This window comes from Chiloscyllium punctatum, chromosome 30 (assembly GCF_047496795.1).
Source record: "Chiloscyllium punctatum isolate Juve2018m chromosome 30, sChiPun1.3, whole genome shotgun sequence".
NCBI classification, from domain to species: Eukaryota; Metazoa; Chordata; class Chondrichthyes; order Orectolobiformes; family Hemiscylliidae; genus Chiloscyllium; species Chiloscyllium punctatum.
Window position 1 is genome coordinate 43,672,400 of NC_092768.1, and position 17,454 is coordinate 43,689,853.

A 17,454-nucleotide genomic window follows, 5' to 3' on the forward strand; every position below is an offset into this window, starting at 1 on the left:
GAAGATGGTTGGGCCTAGGACACTACCCTGAGGGACTCCTGCAGAGATGTCCTGGAGCTGAAATGACTGACTCTCCACAACCACAACTCCATTTGTATATATCACTACCTTTTCTCTGCATCTCCATCCTTTTAATTTGATTTTCCTGACTAATTCGCAACTTCTGAAGTTCAAATTCTCTCTCCTTTCTCTTCCTCTTTGCTCAGCTCTTTCTTTCTTTTTCCTCTCTCTCTCTCTCTCTTCTCTCATGGTTCTTCTTCTCTTCCTTTATCATCTAACTCCATTTCTCTCAATTGCAATTTAAGTTTTTCTAACTCTATTGCACTGGTCTGTTTCTCTGAGACACCAAAGTGTTTGACCAACTCCATGACAATTTCAGCTTTACTTTTGTCCCTGGTTAAACCCAATTTGAACCTACTTACTAATTTTTAAAATATGTCCTTCCACTATCTTTCTAAATGTTTTTGCCAAATTTGGGAAACAAATTTTCTTCAAACCCCAGAACCTCCTCTGCAATTCTTAAGGGCCATTTCCCTCACTTTTAAATTAACCAACCACAAGTAACCAAAATCATATAAATTGCCTCACCTAGCATTTATTTAAAAATCCAGGAGACTAATCAGCAAATGGTTAAATCTGCTGGGATCTTTCAAACCCCAAATCTGTTCAAATCTGTCCTAATCTCAGACTGGATCTGTGTAAACCTGTCCAAATCACAGACCCAAGCCCCCAGACTGTTAGGACATGGGGTAAACTCTTCTGCTAATTAAACCAAACACACAGAAAAGCTCATCTCACCTTGTAATCTGTTAAAATATGAGTGACAGAGAACTCACAAATTTCACTATTTAAAGAAAATAACGTCAGTTTATTTTTTTAATTCTAAAATTGAACATTAACCAACAACTGTTCACAACTCTGAGCCCCCCTTTCTCATATCTGTTTATTACCTGCCTCCAACTGTATAACAATATACTGTTCCAGTAAGACACTTATTAAAATTACATCAACTTAATTTCAAAACCACACAACAGCTGTCGTCATCGGTGTCTTTCTTCTTCTGGATGAAGATCTCTCTGGGTCGTCATCTTTCTTTATCCTTTGATCATGCTTCATATGAAAAGGTTCCTTTGATAGATAGTCTTTCCTAATTTCTTGGATCTGTGTTGATGGCAGTTGCTCTGTCTGATTTTCAAAATGACTTCCTTTTTTTATATTGCCAACATTGGATCATCTCATTGGGTCAACGTTCACAAGACAATAAATTGAAACTTGATTATGTTTTCGTATCCTGGGGCATAATTTCAACTGATTGGTTAAATTCAAATTGCTGTCAAAACAGCAATCGCACAGCTAATTGATGCATGTTTCAATTTCAGAACTGCCTGTAATATACATCTTGGTCTGTGTGTTAAACATGAAGCTTAGATAAGCACTTTATCTCTTAAAGGGACCTCGCACTCTTTCCTCCTATCATTTTAACAAACAAATTCCTTTCCACTTCAGGAGTACTCTACACAACTTCATAACAATATATTTGTGATTATTTCTGACACCGGCACTTGGAATTTAGACGATCTGCCTAATTTTGTCCAAAGACCTGAAGGCACAGGACCAGAACTGGATCATCTAGCTCATTAGTTCCTGCTCCATGATTTGATTAAATTATGGCTGATCTGATAATCTTACAACCGCATTTTCCTTCCTGACCTGGACTGATTAAAAATCTGTCTGTCTCAGCCTTGAAAATACTTAATAAACAAGCCTTGAAAGACCAATGTGGTACAGAATTCCAGAGATTCATCCCCCCAAAAAAACACTCCTTAAATAGCTAACCCCTTACTCTGGGTTTAAGCCCTCTTGTCTTCAACTCTTCTACAAAGAGAAATAATCTTTTCACATCTCCCTGTCTAATTTCTAAAAACATTCTGGTGATCTGAATACTGACTGATGCCAGTGCCATTCTTGAAGGACATTCTTCATTTGGACAAGCACTGTCAGTCTGGAGATTTCCTGACTGCTTTCTGAGATCTTCCCCAGTCATGGCATACAGGGGGGAGATTTTGTGTCCCACATTGTGGACAGGTACCTGGAGGCCCTACTGAGCAGGGTGATGCAGAGGAGGGGTGTCCTCTTTCCTCAGGACCACAGAGAATGCTATGGGAATAGATCCGGCCAGTCTGCCCTGACATTGCCAGTCAGGTCAGTGCAGTGTGGGCTGATTGGAGGAATGTCCAACAGTGTAGGAAGGGGATCAGTGACAATGTCCACTCAGACAGTGTGGGGGTCACCATTTCACCCCAACACCTCACGTTCACTCTATCTCTGCAACTGGACCCAGCTCCCACCAAGGTTAAATTCCACCCACTCTCACTTTTGCATGCAACATCTTCCCCCAGTCATTCCCACTGACCCCAACATCAGAAACCCTGAATGCTCCCTCTGCGCTGCCTGCTCAGTGCTTGGGACAACTCCCCACTTGCCCCCACCTGCACCAGCACCAAGAGCTGTACAACCCCCTTCTATCTCCTTTAATAACTCCCTTTCTCTCATCCCCAGGGTAAAACCCCCACTGTCGGGCAGGAAGAACCGAGACAGGCAGTGGGTTGTCTGACATTCAGTTCCTCACCCTTCATGAGGAAAGGATCTGACAGACTGAGTATACTTCACAGGGAAATCAGGAAGGCAGAAAGGGGACATGGGGAAGCTTTGGCAAACAGGGGTTAATGACAATCTAAAGGGGTTCTGGAAATACATTTCGGACAAAAGGAGAGAACAGAGTCCCTTAAAGATCAGCAAGGACACCTATGTGTGGAACCACATGAGATGGGGGAGATACTAAATGAGTTGTATCAGTGTTTATTGTGAGGAAGGATATGGAAGATCGGGGACATGAGGAAATAAATAGTGACAACTTGAAAAATGTTCATATTACATCCTTCTGACAGCAGGGAGACCAGAATTGCACACAGAATTTCATAAGTAGGCTAACCAATGTCCTGTACAGCCACAATGGGACCTCCCAGCTCATGTACTCAATACTCTGACCAACACGGCGAATATACCAAATACCTTCTTCACTGTCCTATATACTTGGAACCCCACATTTGAGGAACTATGAGCCAGTACTCCAAGGTCTCTTTGTTCAGAATCACTCCTCAGATCTTACCATGAAGTATAGAAATCCTGCCCTTTCCAAAATCAGCACCTCACATTTCTGTAAATCAAGCTCCATCTGTCACTCCTCACCCCACGGGCCCATCTGATCAAGACCCCATTGTACTCTGAGGTCACCTTCTTCACTGTCCACTCCACCAAAACTGTTGGGGTCATCTGCAAACTTACTCACCACACCCTGTGATGTTCTCTTACCATTTTGGGAATACACGACACACCCCTTTTTCCTGTCAAAGGGGGTAACCTCCCATTTCCCACATCCCATTCCTTATCCTCCTGATTTTCCTCAGATATTGCGTTCCCAGTCATGGTTGCCATATCATCATTGTATCTGTCATTTAGGTCATTCCAAAGCCTTGAGTTGAGCCTTCCGTTGTTTACCTCATTGTGAGTGTTACATCCATCCAAGTGGGGACACCTGAACTTGCTCTTTTTGACATCATTCCATTTCCCAAGCACACTGGATGCTCCACTTTCTTTCCTCTGCCTTCTCGTCTTCCTCATGGCTTTTTAACTCACTGTCACCAACTTTACTTCCTTCAGTTTGGTTCCCATCCATCTGAACTCATCTCATCAGCATCAGCAAATCTCCACATAGGCATTTCACTTCCAGTCCCAATAGGGTGTAACCAAGTGGTAGTGTCCCTACGCTAGACCGCGAGGCCTGGTTCCAGTCCTACCTGCTCCAGAGGTATGGAACAACATTCATTAGGAAAATGGGTAAAATAAAACAAAAGTTCCCCTTGACAAGTCTCACCTGCCCCAGGATTAGATTGAATTCCTCGGAAGTCTCATACCGTCCCCCAGCATTGCTTCTCTCACCATAGATTGAAACAACTGATCCTCCTGTTCTTATACTCACTTCTTCCTTTGGATTGTTTAATGTCCTCTTCTTTAATCAGCCGAAACCTCATGCTACAACAATCACTGTCCTTTAAAAGTTCCCTGTTAACTTGGTGCCTCCCTCATTCCTGAGAACAAAGTCTCACAATGTCTCCTCTCTGACTGAACTGGAAGCATGTCAGAGAGTCATAGAGTCACAGAGATATACAGCATGGAAACAGACCCTTCGGTCCAATCCGTCCATACTGACCAGATATCCCAACCCAATCTAGGCCCACCTGCCAGCACTTGGCTCATATCCCTCCAAACCCTTCCTAAACATCTTTCCATCCAAATGATTTTTAAATGTTGTAATTGTACCAGCTTGCACCACTTCCTCTGGCAGCTCATTCCATAGACATACCACACTCTGTGTGAAAAAGTTGACCCTTAGGTCTCTTTTATATCTTTCCCCTTTCGCTCTAAACCTATGCCCTCTAGTTCTGGACTCCGCGACACCAGGGAAAAGACCTTGGGTATTTACCCTATCCATGCCCTTCATGATTTTGTAAACCTCTATAAGGTCACCCCTCAGCCTCCAACACTCCCTGGAAACATCCTTCTAAATCTTTTCTGAACCCTTTCAAGTTTCACAACATCCTTCCGATAGGAAGGAGACCAGAATCGCAGACAATATTCCAACAGTGGCCTAACCAATGTCCTGTACAGCCGCAATAGGACTTCCCAACTCCTGTACTCAATACTCTGACCAATAAAGGCAAGCATTCTAAACACCTTCTTCACTATCCTATCTACCTGTGACTGTACTTTCAAGGAGCTATGAACCTGCACTCCAAGGTCTCTTTGTTCAGCAACACTCTCTAGGACCTTACCATTAAGTGTATAAGTCCTGCTAAGATTTGCTTTCCCAAAATGCAGCACCTCGCATTTATCTGAATTAAACTCCATCTGCTACTCCTCAGCCGATTGGCCCATCTGGTCAAGATCCCATTGTAATGCGGGGTAACCCTCTTCGCTGTCCACTACACCTCCAATTTTGGTGTCATCTGCAAACTTACTAACTGTACCTCTTAAACACACAACCAAATCATTTATATAAATCATTTACATGAAACGTAGTGGGCCCAATCCTTGTGGCACTCCACTGGTCACAGGCCTCCAGTCTGAAAAACAACCCTCCACCACCACCCTCTGTCTTCTACCTTTGAGCCAGTTCTGTATCCAAATGGCTAGTTCTCCCTGTATTCCATGAGATCTAACCTTGCTAATCAGTCTCCCATGGGGAACCTTGTCAAATGCCTTATTGAAGTCCACATATATCATGTCTACATCTCTGCCCTCATCAATCCTCTTTGTTACTTCTTCAAAAAACTCAGTCATGTTTTGAGACATGATTCCCCACGTAAAAAGTCATGTCGACTATACCTAATCAGTCCTTGCCTTTCCAAATATACATGCATCCTGTCCCTCAGGATTCCCTCCAACAACTTGCCCACCACTGAGGTCAGGATCACTGGCCTATAGTTCCCTGGCTTGTCCTTACTGCCCTTCTTAGACAGTGGCACCATGTTATCCAACTTCCAGTCTTCCGGCACCTCACCTGTGACTATCGATGATACTGATATCTCAGTAAGAGGCCCAGCAATCACTTCCCTAGCTTCCCACAGAGTTCTAGGGTACACCTGATCAGGTCCTGGGGATTTATCCACTTTTATGCGTTTCAAGATATCCAGCACTTCCTCCTCTGTAATATGGACACTTTTCAAGATGTCACCATCTATTTCCCTACATTCTATATCTTCCATGTCCTTTTCCACAGTAAATACTGATGCAAAATACTCATTTAGTATCTCCCCGATCTCCTGCAGCTCTACACATGGGAGAAAATCTTCTTCAGCACACTCTCACACTCTTGGACTTTACTATTCTTTATACTCCTGATATTCCCGTTTGGCTTAGTTCCTAATTTTGTTTGTTTTAATACCTTTCCCCCGTGTCCCACACTTCATATCATAGAAAACGAGAGATGCTTTATGGCTGATTTCTTTACCCAGCAGTCTATACGGTGGGGAATATCCCCTCCCAAGGTCACAGGGGAGTGGTGCACAGACACACTGACAGCCAATGTTTGGAGCATGCCCAGTGCGAGCAGTATACACACATAAGCACATCTTGTTCCCTGTCTGATCTTCCTTTGTGTGATCGGCCCAGACCAGGTCTAATATTGATCATTACACCCATCACACACACTCTCATCCTCACTGACTGAATATCAATGGGATGGGAGAGATCTCCAGAGTCTCCATAAGGTGTAAGGATGGAGGGGAGTGTGGGAATGAGGATCTCTGACACAATCCCCATTCCCTCACACTTGTTGTGTTCTCACTCTCTGAGAATGGATTATTCCCCATCCTAATGGACATTTATTTTGTTTCTGCAGGTTCACCAAGTGGGACCTACACAACAGCTCCCAGTAAGTGACTGAGGGGAGAGAGTGTTGGGAATGATGGAGAGGGATTGGAATGTGGAGAATTAAACTTCCTGGGAATTACTCAGTAGTGGAATCCTCAACATCCAGATCCTCAGCCTGCAGTTGTTCCTTCTTTTGTCCTTGCTCTTCAATCTCTCTTCCTCAATCATTTTTCATCCACTTGCTCACTGTCCAGGTCTCTCACCATCCTCCCCTCAGCCACAGCCCTCCCCACCCTCTCCCTCACCATGTTCTGGTGTATGTGAGGTGTGACAGTGCTGTGCCTTTAAGAGATGTGTTTTGTCCTGTTTCTCTTGCAGAGGGGTGTTGTCACACTGGGACCTAAATGTCTCATTCAGACAAGCAGGTGGTGAACAGCTTTGAATCCTGAGTGGGTGGGGTTGGGCTGCGTGGGCTGGGTTTGGTGAAGTCTTTGCTGGCTGCTGGAGCTGAAAACTTGAGTTCTCTGCTGCTGGAGTGAAACCTTCGACAGAGAGGCTTCCTTTCAGGAATCAACATGGGCAAATGTTTATTTGGGTGTTTCCTCCAACTGAGCTGGAGAGAGGCAGCATGTGAGAATAATAACTTCTGCTCAATTTCATTTGTCAAGAGTTTAAGGGATGCTTTTAAGTTTATCAATAGGATTAAAGTTATGCCTTTCTTTTGAATTTTAACTGCACTGTAAAAATAAAGTGTGTTTTGTTTAAAGCCTAACGATGGGCCAAGCAAATCACATCTGGAACACAGCACCTTGACTTGCCTTTCAATAAATATATAAGTTTGGGTCGAGGCAATTTCCACAATATACTTTGTGAGGGAACTGGTCTGATCTGTAATAAATTGGGACGTCTGGTCTGGGATCAGAACCTCCAACTCCAAGTTGGGTTCAGGAGGATTGTCCTCAAAGGCAGCAAATGGTGAGTTGGTATTCTCTTTTGATGTGTTGCATTCAGTTGGTTTGAATAGGGGTGTGTTGTATAATAATGGCTGTTCTCAGAGGTTAAACGTTTCTGGGCTGTGGGGCAAGTCGTCACTTGGGGTGGATTGCAGATGGTGAATAATGGAAAGCTTTTGGAGTTGGCAGATGAGCTACAGTTACCTGCAGATGTGAGGAAAGTGGGAGATAATGGCAGTGAGAGCTCTGCATTTCTGGCAAATGTAGGTGCTCTCAGAATCGTTGGAAATGGCAAAACTTCAATTGCACATGAAGCAGCTAATAATCGAGGCAACAGTAAAGGAGAGAGAGAATTGCAGTCGAACAAAGTGCAAAAGAATTAGAACAGCTTGAACATGAAAAGGAAATGAAACAGTTTGCTTTACAATTGCAAGCAGAACAAAAAGAGAAAAAGAATATTGTCTTTTATAACTGATGACTGAAAATGTAAAATACTATTTAAACTCTCTTGTCTTTACTAATGTTGACTGGTTGATAGAGTCATAGAGTCATCGAGATGTACAGCACGGAAACAGACCCTTCGGTCCAACCCGTCCATGCCGACCAGATATCCTAACCCAATCTAGTCCCACCTGCCAGCATCCGGCCCATATCCCTCCAAACCCTTCCTATTCATGTACCCATCCAAATGCTTCTTAAATAGTGTAATTGTACCAGCCTCCACCACTTCCTCTGGCAGCTCATTCCAGACTTGATGTGAATTTGTATTATTTTCTATCATTATTTGGAGATCGAATACAGTTGTGTTGTTTAATCATTGTATATGAATGCCAAAAGGAAATCAATAGCTAACTGTTGAAGTAAATGGAAACTGTACCAGTCTTCTGTGTAATACAGACAGGTAAAACATAATTTGAACATTTGCACAGGGCTATTCAAACAGATTTATTAGCATTTTACAGGTCTTATGTTTTCTCCAAATTAGTTTGCAGATTATAAATGATGTCACGAGTGCCCAATAAGTGGACAATATGTGACCTGTGACAATGTTATCTTGTTAACCTCGGAAATCATTATGCAAAACAATCTGACAGCAATTATTCAAAATTCCAATTCCAGTCAACAAATCCTAAATGGCTGCAATTAGTTAAACATTCTATAAGATTTACAGTCAATTTTCTATGTCCTCTTACTGAAACAGAATGAATTTTATTCAGTTGACAATAAAATAGCTTATTTCATCCAGTTTATTTTAATCTTTGCAAACAATTGAATTCCTGAATAAAGCAGTGCAGAGTCAGGCTTGTGGTTTTGGGTGAGTCAAAAATGATCAAGTAACAGCTATAATAACTTTTTTTTATTCAGGCTGTTTAATTGGCCAGTTTAACTTTTTACTAAATATAATAATTGGTTTCCTCAGTGGGCTGTATCTACATAGACAGAAAATCTGATCATTGAAATGATGTTGAAAAATATTTAATGAACCAACTTTGATTCTACAGGTATTGAACAAGAATCTTACCAAAGATCCTCACTAAATATAATGTTCTCCACCAAAATGTGCTGAGGGGCTAAGGTGAGGACTGAAAACATTGGAGGGCAGAGGAGGTGGAAGCCATAGCATTTGCAAGGGAGTGAAGGAGTGCAGGCTTAGAAAATCAGCAAATGCAATCAATAAAGTTCAAAGTTAGGAATATGAGGATAAGGAAAGGAGATGAAGGAGCAGCAGTCGAAAGCTCGTGCTTCCAAATATACATGTTGGACGATAACCTGATGTTGTGCAATCTTGTAGAATGGGTTGCAGGTTTCAGAGGGTCCCAGACTATGGGCCACAAAATCTTCTTGATGGAGCAACACCACCACCTGCTGCCTAACAACGGGACTTCATGTATTTGTTCATCTCCTGCATTACCGGCGGTGGACAGTTGGTGGTGGTATTGTCCATCTTCCACCATCCAAACCCACACAATGGAGTTAATGTACTTCTTTCAAGCCACCGTACTGCCATCGTTGATTATGATGTATCTCTCGAAACACAATTTGTCAAATAAAAAACTTTTCTATTCTACAGACATGATCCTGAACTTCCAGTCACATTGTTTTGATTGTCCCAATCTCACTTCAACTTCGATTTGAACAAATCAGATTTACAAATGCCACAGGGACATGTAATAGGACAGCAAATTATTGCAGATACTGGAATTCTAAAATATAAATTCCAAATTCTGGAAATCCCCAGCAGGTCAGGCAGCATCTGTAATGAGAAAAATAGAGTCAAAGCTTCAGGTTCAAGATCTACACCAATCCTGAAGAAGGGTCTTGTTTCTCTCTGCACAGATACTGAGAGACATGCTGAGCATTGTCAACACTTGCCATTTTCTGCTGGAGCAAAACAACCTCTTTGTCCATCCTGCAAAAAGCCATCAGAGCTCCTCATTCTCCAACAGCAAGAAACCCAGAGGCAGCTGCTTGGGGTCTCGTTTAGCACAACTTTAAACTTTAATTTTATATCATCTTAATGTATGAAGGAAACATTCACAGCTTGCTCAGCAATCAAACTACACAAAGCAACACATTGATAGCTTTTTAAAAATTGAGTAATTGATAAAAATAACCAATGAAATGTGTGAAGGTGCAGAGCGAGCTAAAAATCTTTGTCTTTTTGCTTAAGGATCAGAGCTCGAAGGGGACAGCCTGAAACTCAGATCTGGGTCATCAGGGAGGGGGAGGAGATTCAATAAGGAGTTGGGTTGAAGTAACACTGAGTTTACATTCTCCTCTGGTGGTGCACTCTCTGAGCTGCTGGAGATGGAATTCATACAAAAGAAGGTGTAGGAAGTGGGTTTCCCTCCCAACTGGGGTTTCTTCCCCTCCTGGTCCAGGGTTCACACAGTGGGTCACACACCAACAGTCCCCTCCTCCCACATTATACCATTGTGAAGGAGAAGGTTGGTTTGGGAGATGGTTGACTCAGGGCCTCACACCAGCCAGAAACAGTCCATTGTTAATTTTCTTGAAATAGTGTGTATGTGGTCAGGTCAAGTGCAAATGAAAAGTAATTTTGGAAACTTACTGGGATAAGAGCATTGCAAGTGTATCATAGAAATGAAACATTTGTTGTCACCAAAACAGAGAAAATGAGTTTGTAAATTAAACAGAAAGCACGGAATGAAGAAATATGAAGAGCTAATAAAGACATTGATCAGCCAAGGATCATTACTACTATTCATGGTCAGAGTTCAATTACCTTCCAATCAGCAATCAGATAATGAGTGAATTACAAACAGGAAGGATATAAAAGAGAAATATTCAAATAGTCACGGTCCACTCGTGATGTAGAGATATTGGAATGGTCACGGTCCACTCGTGATGGAGAGATATTGGAATGGTCACGGTCCACTCGGGATGGAGAGATATTGGAATGGTCACGGTCCACTCGGGATAGAGAGATATTGGAATGGTCACGGTCCACTCGGGATAGAGAGATATTGGAATGGTCACGGTCCACTCGGGACAGAGAGATATTGGAATGGTCACGGTCCACTCGGGATAGAGAGATATTGGAATGGTCACGGTCCACTCGGGATAGAGAGATATTGGAATGGTCACGGTCCACTCGGGATAGAGAGATATTGGAATGGTCACGGTCCACTCGTGATAGAGAGATATTGGAATGGTCACGGTCCACTCGTGATGGAGAGATATTGGAATGGTCACGGTCCACTCGGGATAGAGAGATATTGGAATGGTCACGGTCCACTCGTGATGGAGAGATATTGGAATGGTCACGGTCCACTCGGGATAGAGAGATATTGGAATGGTCACGGTCCACTCGGGATAGAGAGATATTGGAATGGTCACGGTCCACTCGGGATGGAGAGATATTGGAATGGTCACGGTCCACTCGGGATGGAGAGATATTGGAATGGTCACGGTCCACTCGGGATGGAGAGATATTGGAATGGTCACGGTCCACTCGTGATAGAGAGATATTGGAATGGTCACGGTCCACTCGGGATGGAGAGATATTGGAATGGTCACGGTCCACTCGGGATGGAGAGATATTGGAATGGTCACGGTCCACTCGGGATGGAGAGATATTGGAATGGTCACGGTCCACTCGTGATAGAGAGATATTGGAATGGTCACGGTCCACTCGTGATAGAGAGATATTGGAATGGTCACTGTCCACTCGGGATAGAGAGATATTGGAATGGTCACAGTCCACTCGGGATAGAGAGATATTGGAATGGTCACGGTCCACTCGGGATAGAGAGATATTGGAATGGTCACGGTCCACTCGGGATAGAGAGATATTGGAATGGTCACGGTCCACTCGGGATGGAGAGATATTGGAATGGTCACGGTCCACTCGTGATAGAGAGATATTGGAATGGTCACGGTCCACTCGGGATAGAGAGATATTGGAATGGTCACGGTCCACTCGGGATAGAGAGATATTGGAATGGTCACTGTCCACTCGTGATGGAGAGATATTGGAATGGTCACAGTCCACTCGGGATAGAGAGATATTGGAATGGTCACGGTCCACTCGTGATGGAGAGATATTGGAATGGTCACGGTCCACTCGTGATAGAGAGATATTGGAATGGTCACGGTCCACTCGTGATGGAGAGATATTGGAATGGTCACTGTCCACTCGGGATAGAGAGATATTGGAATGGTCACGGTCCACTCGTGATAGAGAGATATTGGAATGGTCACGGTCCACTCGGGATAGAGAGATATTGGAATGGTCACGGTCCACTCGGGATAGAGAGATATTGGAATGGTGTTGTGGTTCTGTTCACCGAGCTGGGAATTTGTCTTGCAAACATTTCGTCCCCTGTCTCGGTGACATCCTCAGTGCTTGGGAGCCTCCTGTGAAGCGCTTCTGTGCTGTTTCCTCCAGCATTTATAGTGGCCTGTCTCTGCCGCTTCCGGTTGTCAGTTCGAGCTGTCCGCTGTAGTGGCCGGTATATTGGGCCCAGGTCGATGTGTCTGTTGATAGAGTCTGTGGATGAGTGCCATGCCTCTAGGAATTCCCTGGCTGTTCTCTGTTTGGCTTGCCCTATAATGGTAGTGTTGTCCCAGTCAAATTCATGTTGCTTGTCGTCTGTGTGTGTGGCTACTAAGGATAGCTGGTCGTGTCGTTTCGTGGCTAGTTGGTGTTCGTGTATACGGATCGTTAACTGTCTTCCTGTTTGTCCGATGTAGTGTGTTGTTCAGTCCTTGCATGGGATTTTGTACACTACATTAATTTTGCTCATGTTGGGTATCGGGTCCTTTGTTCTGGTGAGTTGTTGTCCGAGAGTGGCTGTTGGTTTGTGTGCTGTTATGAGTCCTAGTGGTCGCAGTAGTCTGGCTGTCAGTTCAGAAATGCTCCTGATGTATGGTAGTGTGGCTAGTCCTTTGGGTTGCGGCATGTCCTCGTTCCATTGTCTCTCCCTTAGGCATCTGTTGATGAAATTGCGAGGGTATCCGTTTTTGGCGAATACTTTGTATAGGTGTTCCTCTTCCTCTTTTTGTAGTTCTGGTGTACTGCAGTGTGTTGTGGCCCTTTTGAATAGTGTCCTGATGCAACTTCGTTTGTGTGTGTTGGGGTGGTTGCTTTCATAGTTTAGGACTTGGTCTGTGTGTGTGGCTTTCCTGTAAACCTTTGTGGTGAATTCTCCGTTTGGTGTTCTCTGTACCATCACGTCTAGGAATGGGAGTTGGTTGTCCTTTTCTTCCTCTCTAGTGAATCGGATTCCTGTGAGTTTCACCTCCATCAACAAAACACTAGCCAAAGAAACAATAGCCAACCTGCTGGACAGACATAACAGACAACAGGATGTTGAACCTATCAACAAAGACGGCATACTTAAACTACTGGACTTGTGCCTCACAACACACTTCACATTCAATAACAAAATATAGGAACAAATCAACGGAACACCCATGGGCTCACCGATCTCTGGACTCATAGCAGAAGCAGTAATGCAAAGGTTAGAACAGACAGTCTTACCACAACTTCAACCCAAACTCTGGGTCAGATACGTGGATGACACCTTTGTAATAATTAAAAACACAGAAATAGAGAACACACACCAGATCATCAACGCCACACTCACAGGAATCGTGCGACCACTAGGACTCATAACAGCACACAAACCAACAGCCACACTCAGACAACAACTCACCAGAACAAAGGACCCGATACCCAACATGAGCAAAACTAATGTAGTGAACAAAATCCCATGCAAGGACTGCAGAAAACACTACATCGGACAAACAGGAAGACAGTTAACGATCCGTATACATGAACACCAACTAGCCACGAAACGACACAACCAGCTATCCTTAGTAGCCACACACACAGACGACAAGCAACATGAATTCGACTGGGACAACACTACCATTATAGGGCAAGCCAAACAGAGAACTGACAACTGGAAGCAGCAGAGACAGGTCACTATAAATGCCGGAGGAAACATCACAGAAGTGCTTCACAGGAGGCTCCCAAGCACTGAGGATGTCACCTAGAAACGTTTGCAAGACAAATTCCCAGCTCGGCGAACAGAACCACAAAAACGAGCACCTGAGCTACAAATCTTCTCCCAAACTTTGAATATTGGAATGGTCACGGTCCACTCGTGATAGAGAGATACTTTTGAATCAGGTTGTATGGATATATTGTGAAATCTATGGAGCAGCTGAGCATTCTGGGATATTACCATTGCCTCACACGAGCCCAACCCATTCTGTGTAATCTGTGATGAACAGATTGAACAACTAGAACAACTAGATTTCACAGCCCCAAGCAGGGAGAGGGTCCTTGTAAATAACACACAGAGACCGATCGTGGGTCAGAGCCTGTAGGAGGCTGACAGAGTGGTCACTGACAGACATGGACTACATCCCCCAGAATGCAGCCTGTGATCAAAATAAATGACCACATGGAACAGGGCTGTCGTTCCAGGACAGTGGGAACGTGAGAGCTGGAATTCTGACTCGGATCAGAGAGCCTGTTCTTTATCTGCTCCCGATTGAGGTGTGAGGCAGCCACTGGAGAAAGGGGCAGTGCTGCCTGAGTCTGGGACCCTGTGACAGCACAGGCCCTGGGGATCAGCACCATGTGTAACCCCCTCTCCCTGGACCTGATACAGGATCCCCATTCACCTTTGATCAGATTGTTTCACAGTTTCAGTTAAGAATTAATTATTGATTAATTATTGCGTTAGTGACAGGAATTCACATCTTTCAATAGTTTATTACTGTTGAGGTCAGCGATGGTGGCTCTGAGAAGGGACCGATGAGATTTGGATTTGATGGAAAGGATTATATCAGTTTAGACCCAGACAGAATGAGATGGATTACAACCAATCCCATTGCAGTGATGACTAAAGAGGAATGGGATTCTGATGATTCCTGGAACAATTACTGAGAAACACAGCAGCAGGGACAGTTTGTTGAGCATTTAAAAAGATATCTGGAAGTTGGAAAGGATTATTTCACAAGGAAAGGTATGTATTTCGGTTTTGATCCCATGTTCTGATCTAACCTCACTGATCTATGAAACCGTTCTCCCATTCCATTCAGTGTCTGTCTCTTGTTTGTGGTTTCACCCTTTCCCATCACAGTTCAGCCTGAAGTGTTCATCTCCAGGAGGGAGCCCAATGGTCAGGACAAGCCACTCACTCTCTCCTGCCTGGTCACTGGGTTTGATCCTGTAGACATCGAGGTGACCTGGCTAAGGAATGGAGAGGTCATGTCTGAGACCCAATCCTCGGGGGTTCGACCGAACCACGATGGGACCCATCAGATCCAGAAAGAGATTGGGATCAATGCTGGGGATGAGGATCAATGCTCCTGTCAAATTGAACACAGCAGCCTGGCAGAGGCCCAGCTCTATCAGTGGGGTAAGGGACTGGAGTGTGTGTGTGTGTGTGTGTCTGTGTGTGTGTGTGCGCGCGCGCGCATGTGTGTGTGTGTGTGTGTCTCTGTGTGTGTGTGTGCGTGCGCGCGCATGTGTGTGTGTGTGTGTGCGCGCATGTGTGTGTGTGTGTGTGTGTGTGTATACGCGTCTCCCTTATTCTATTCCACAATTTAACGAGTTGCTGTCTGATCTGTCCCTCACCTCCTTCACTGACGTTTGCCGTCCTTCCCCAACAAAACCCTCCTGATCTCAGGCTGGAAATACCCCACTGATCCTCAGTGCTCAGCGTTGTGGTGAGACAGTCCATCGTTTCCACACCCATTTTTATGGGGAAATGTTTCCTAATTTCACTCCTAAATGAGCTCACTCTATTGACGATGTTTCTGTCTTGTCCAGGATTCTAGCACCAGATCTTTCACAGCCCCAGAAATGGGATCTTCAGGAATGACACTGAAGAGTGAAATCAGGTGAGGGTCAAACCAACATTCCAACCAATTCCATCAATTCCCAGTGGGCAAAATTGTCCCCAAATAACACAGGCCTGGGAATGGATTTGGGAACAGAGACAATCTTGATATTATTCCAATATGTTTCAGAAATCCCAGAAAACAATGTGGGACATTTCCATCTCTTACCTGTGCTTGTATTAGACACTGCAATGGCTGCGATATTTGGAATAATCATCTGGAAAAGGCCGTGGAGAGGTAAGAAATAAGGAGTGGAAAATGTCAAACTGAGGGGTCAGGGTGGTTGTGGGGAATATCCAGGATACAAAACAAAGTGAATGAGTTGAGTTTGTACCGCAGGTTGAAATCGGTAGGTTTATGGTTCTGGGCATCACAGAGACATGGTTACAAGGAGATCGGGGTTGGGAATGAAATATCCAAGAAACAAGTCCTCCCAATAAGATGGGCAGGTGGGCAGAGGAGGCAGGATTGCCTTGTTCATAAGAAATGAAATTCAATTTACAGCAAAAAGCAACATCTGGACAGAAGGTGTGGAATCTGTCTGTGTCCAGTTCAGGAACCACAATGACATCATAACCCTGATGGGATTTGTGTACCGTTCCCAGCAGGAATCAGGGTGTGGGGCAGAAAATAAATCTAGGGATAGAAAAGGTCTGTAAGAAAGGCACTATTCCAATAATCATGAGGGACTTCAATAAGAAGGTGCTCTGGGAAAATCAGCTCGGCAGTGGAGCCTAAGAAATGAGCTTGTGTGGAATGTCTATGAGATGTCTTTTACAGCAGCTGGTGGTGGAGCCCCCAGGGAACAGGCCGTTCTGGGTTTGATGATGTGTAATGAGGCAGACCTGAGGTGAAGGTGAAGGAACCCTGAGTCGTCAGTGATGATAATATGAAAAGGTTCACCTTGCAGTTTGAGAGGGAGAAGCTTGAATCAGATGTTACAGTATTACCATTGAGTAAAAGGTAACCACTAAGACATGAGGGAGGAGCTGGTCTGAGTGAATCGGAAGGGGAGCCCAGCAGCAATAAGAGGAGTTTCTGGGGGGTGATCCAGGAGATACAGCTAAAACTCATCCCAGGGAAGAAGAAACATACTAAAGGGAGGATGAGGTAACCACGGCTGACAAGTCAAGTCAGGACAGAGTAAAAGTCAAATGATAAAGGATAGAGTGTGGTGAAAATTGGGATAACTTTAAAACCCAGCAGAGGACAATTGAAGAAGCAATAAGGGGGAGAAGCTGAAATATAAGTGAGGCTAACTAATAATATGAAAGAAGGTTGCAAGAGATTTTTTGATGACTAAAAATGTGAGAGACAAGAGTGGTCTTTGGATCACTGGAAACTGAGGCTGGAGAAACAGTAATGAGGCCCAAGGAAATGGTGGAGGAACTGAATAGATACTTTGCATCAGTCTTCCCAATGAAAGGCCCGACCCTCTCCCACCTCAGCCCTGTTGGTGGAGATAAGGGCATGGCTTCCTCCCTTCTTCGGGGAGTCAATAATCAGCTCATTAGTTTTGCCAACATTGAGAGAGGGAATGTTATCATTGCACCATGGCACTGAGCACTCTAACTCCTTCCTGTGTTCGGACTCCCCACTGTTTGATACCCATCCTACCACGGTGGTGTCATCAGCCAATGTGCAGATGGTGTTTGTTGGGAAGTTGGTAACACAGCTATGAGGG

At 44.2% G+C, this 17,454-nt stretch overlaps 1 pseudogene; it reads left to right on the top strand.

Moving 5' to 3' along the window:
* LOC140455585 (class I histocompatibility antigen, F10 alpha chain-like) overlaps positions 1–15,944 on the top strand; it is a 266,432-nt pseudogene extending 250,488 nt beyond the window's left edge.
* Positions 15,945–17,454: the final 1,510 nt, after the last annotated feature.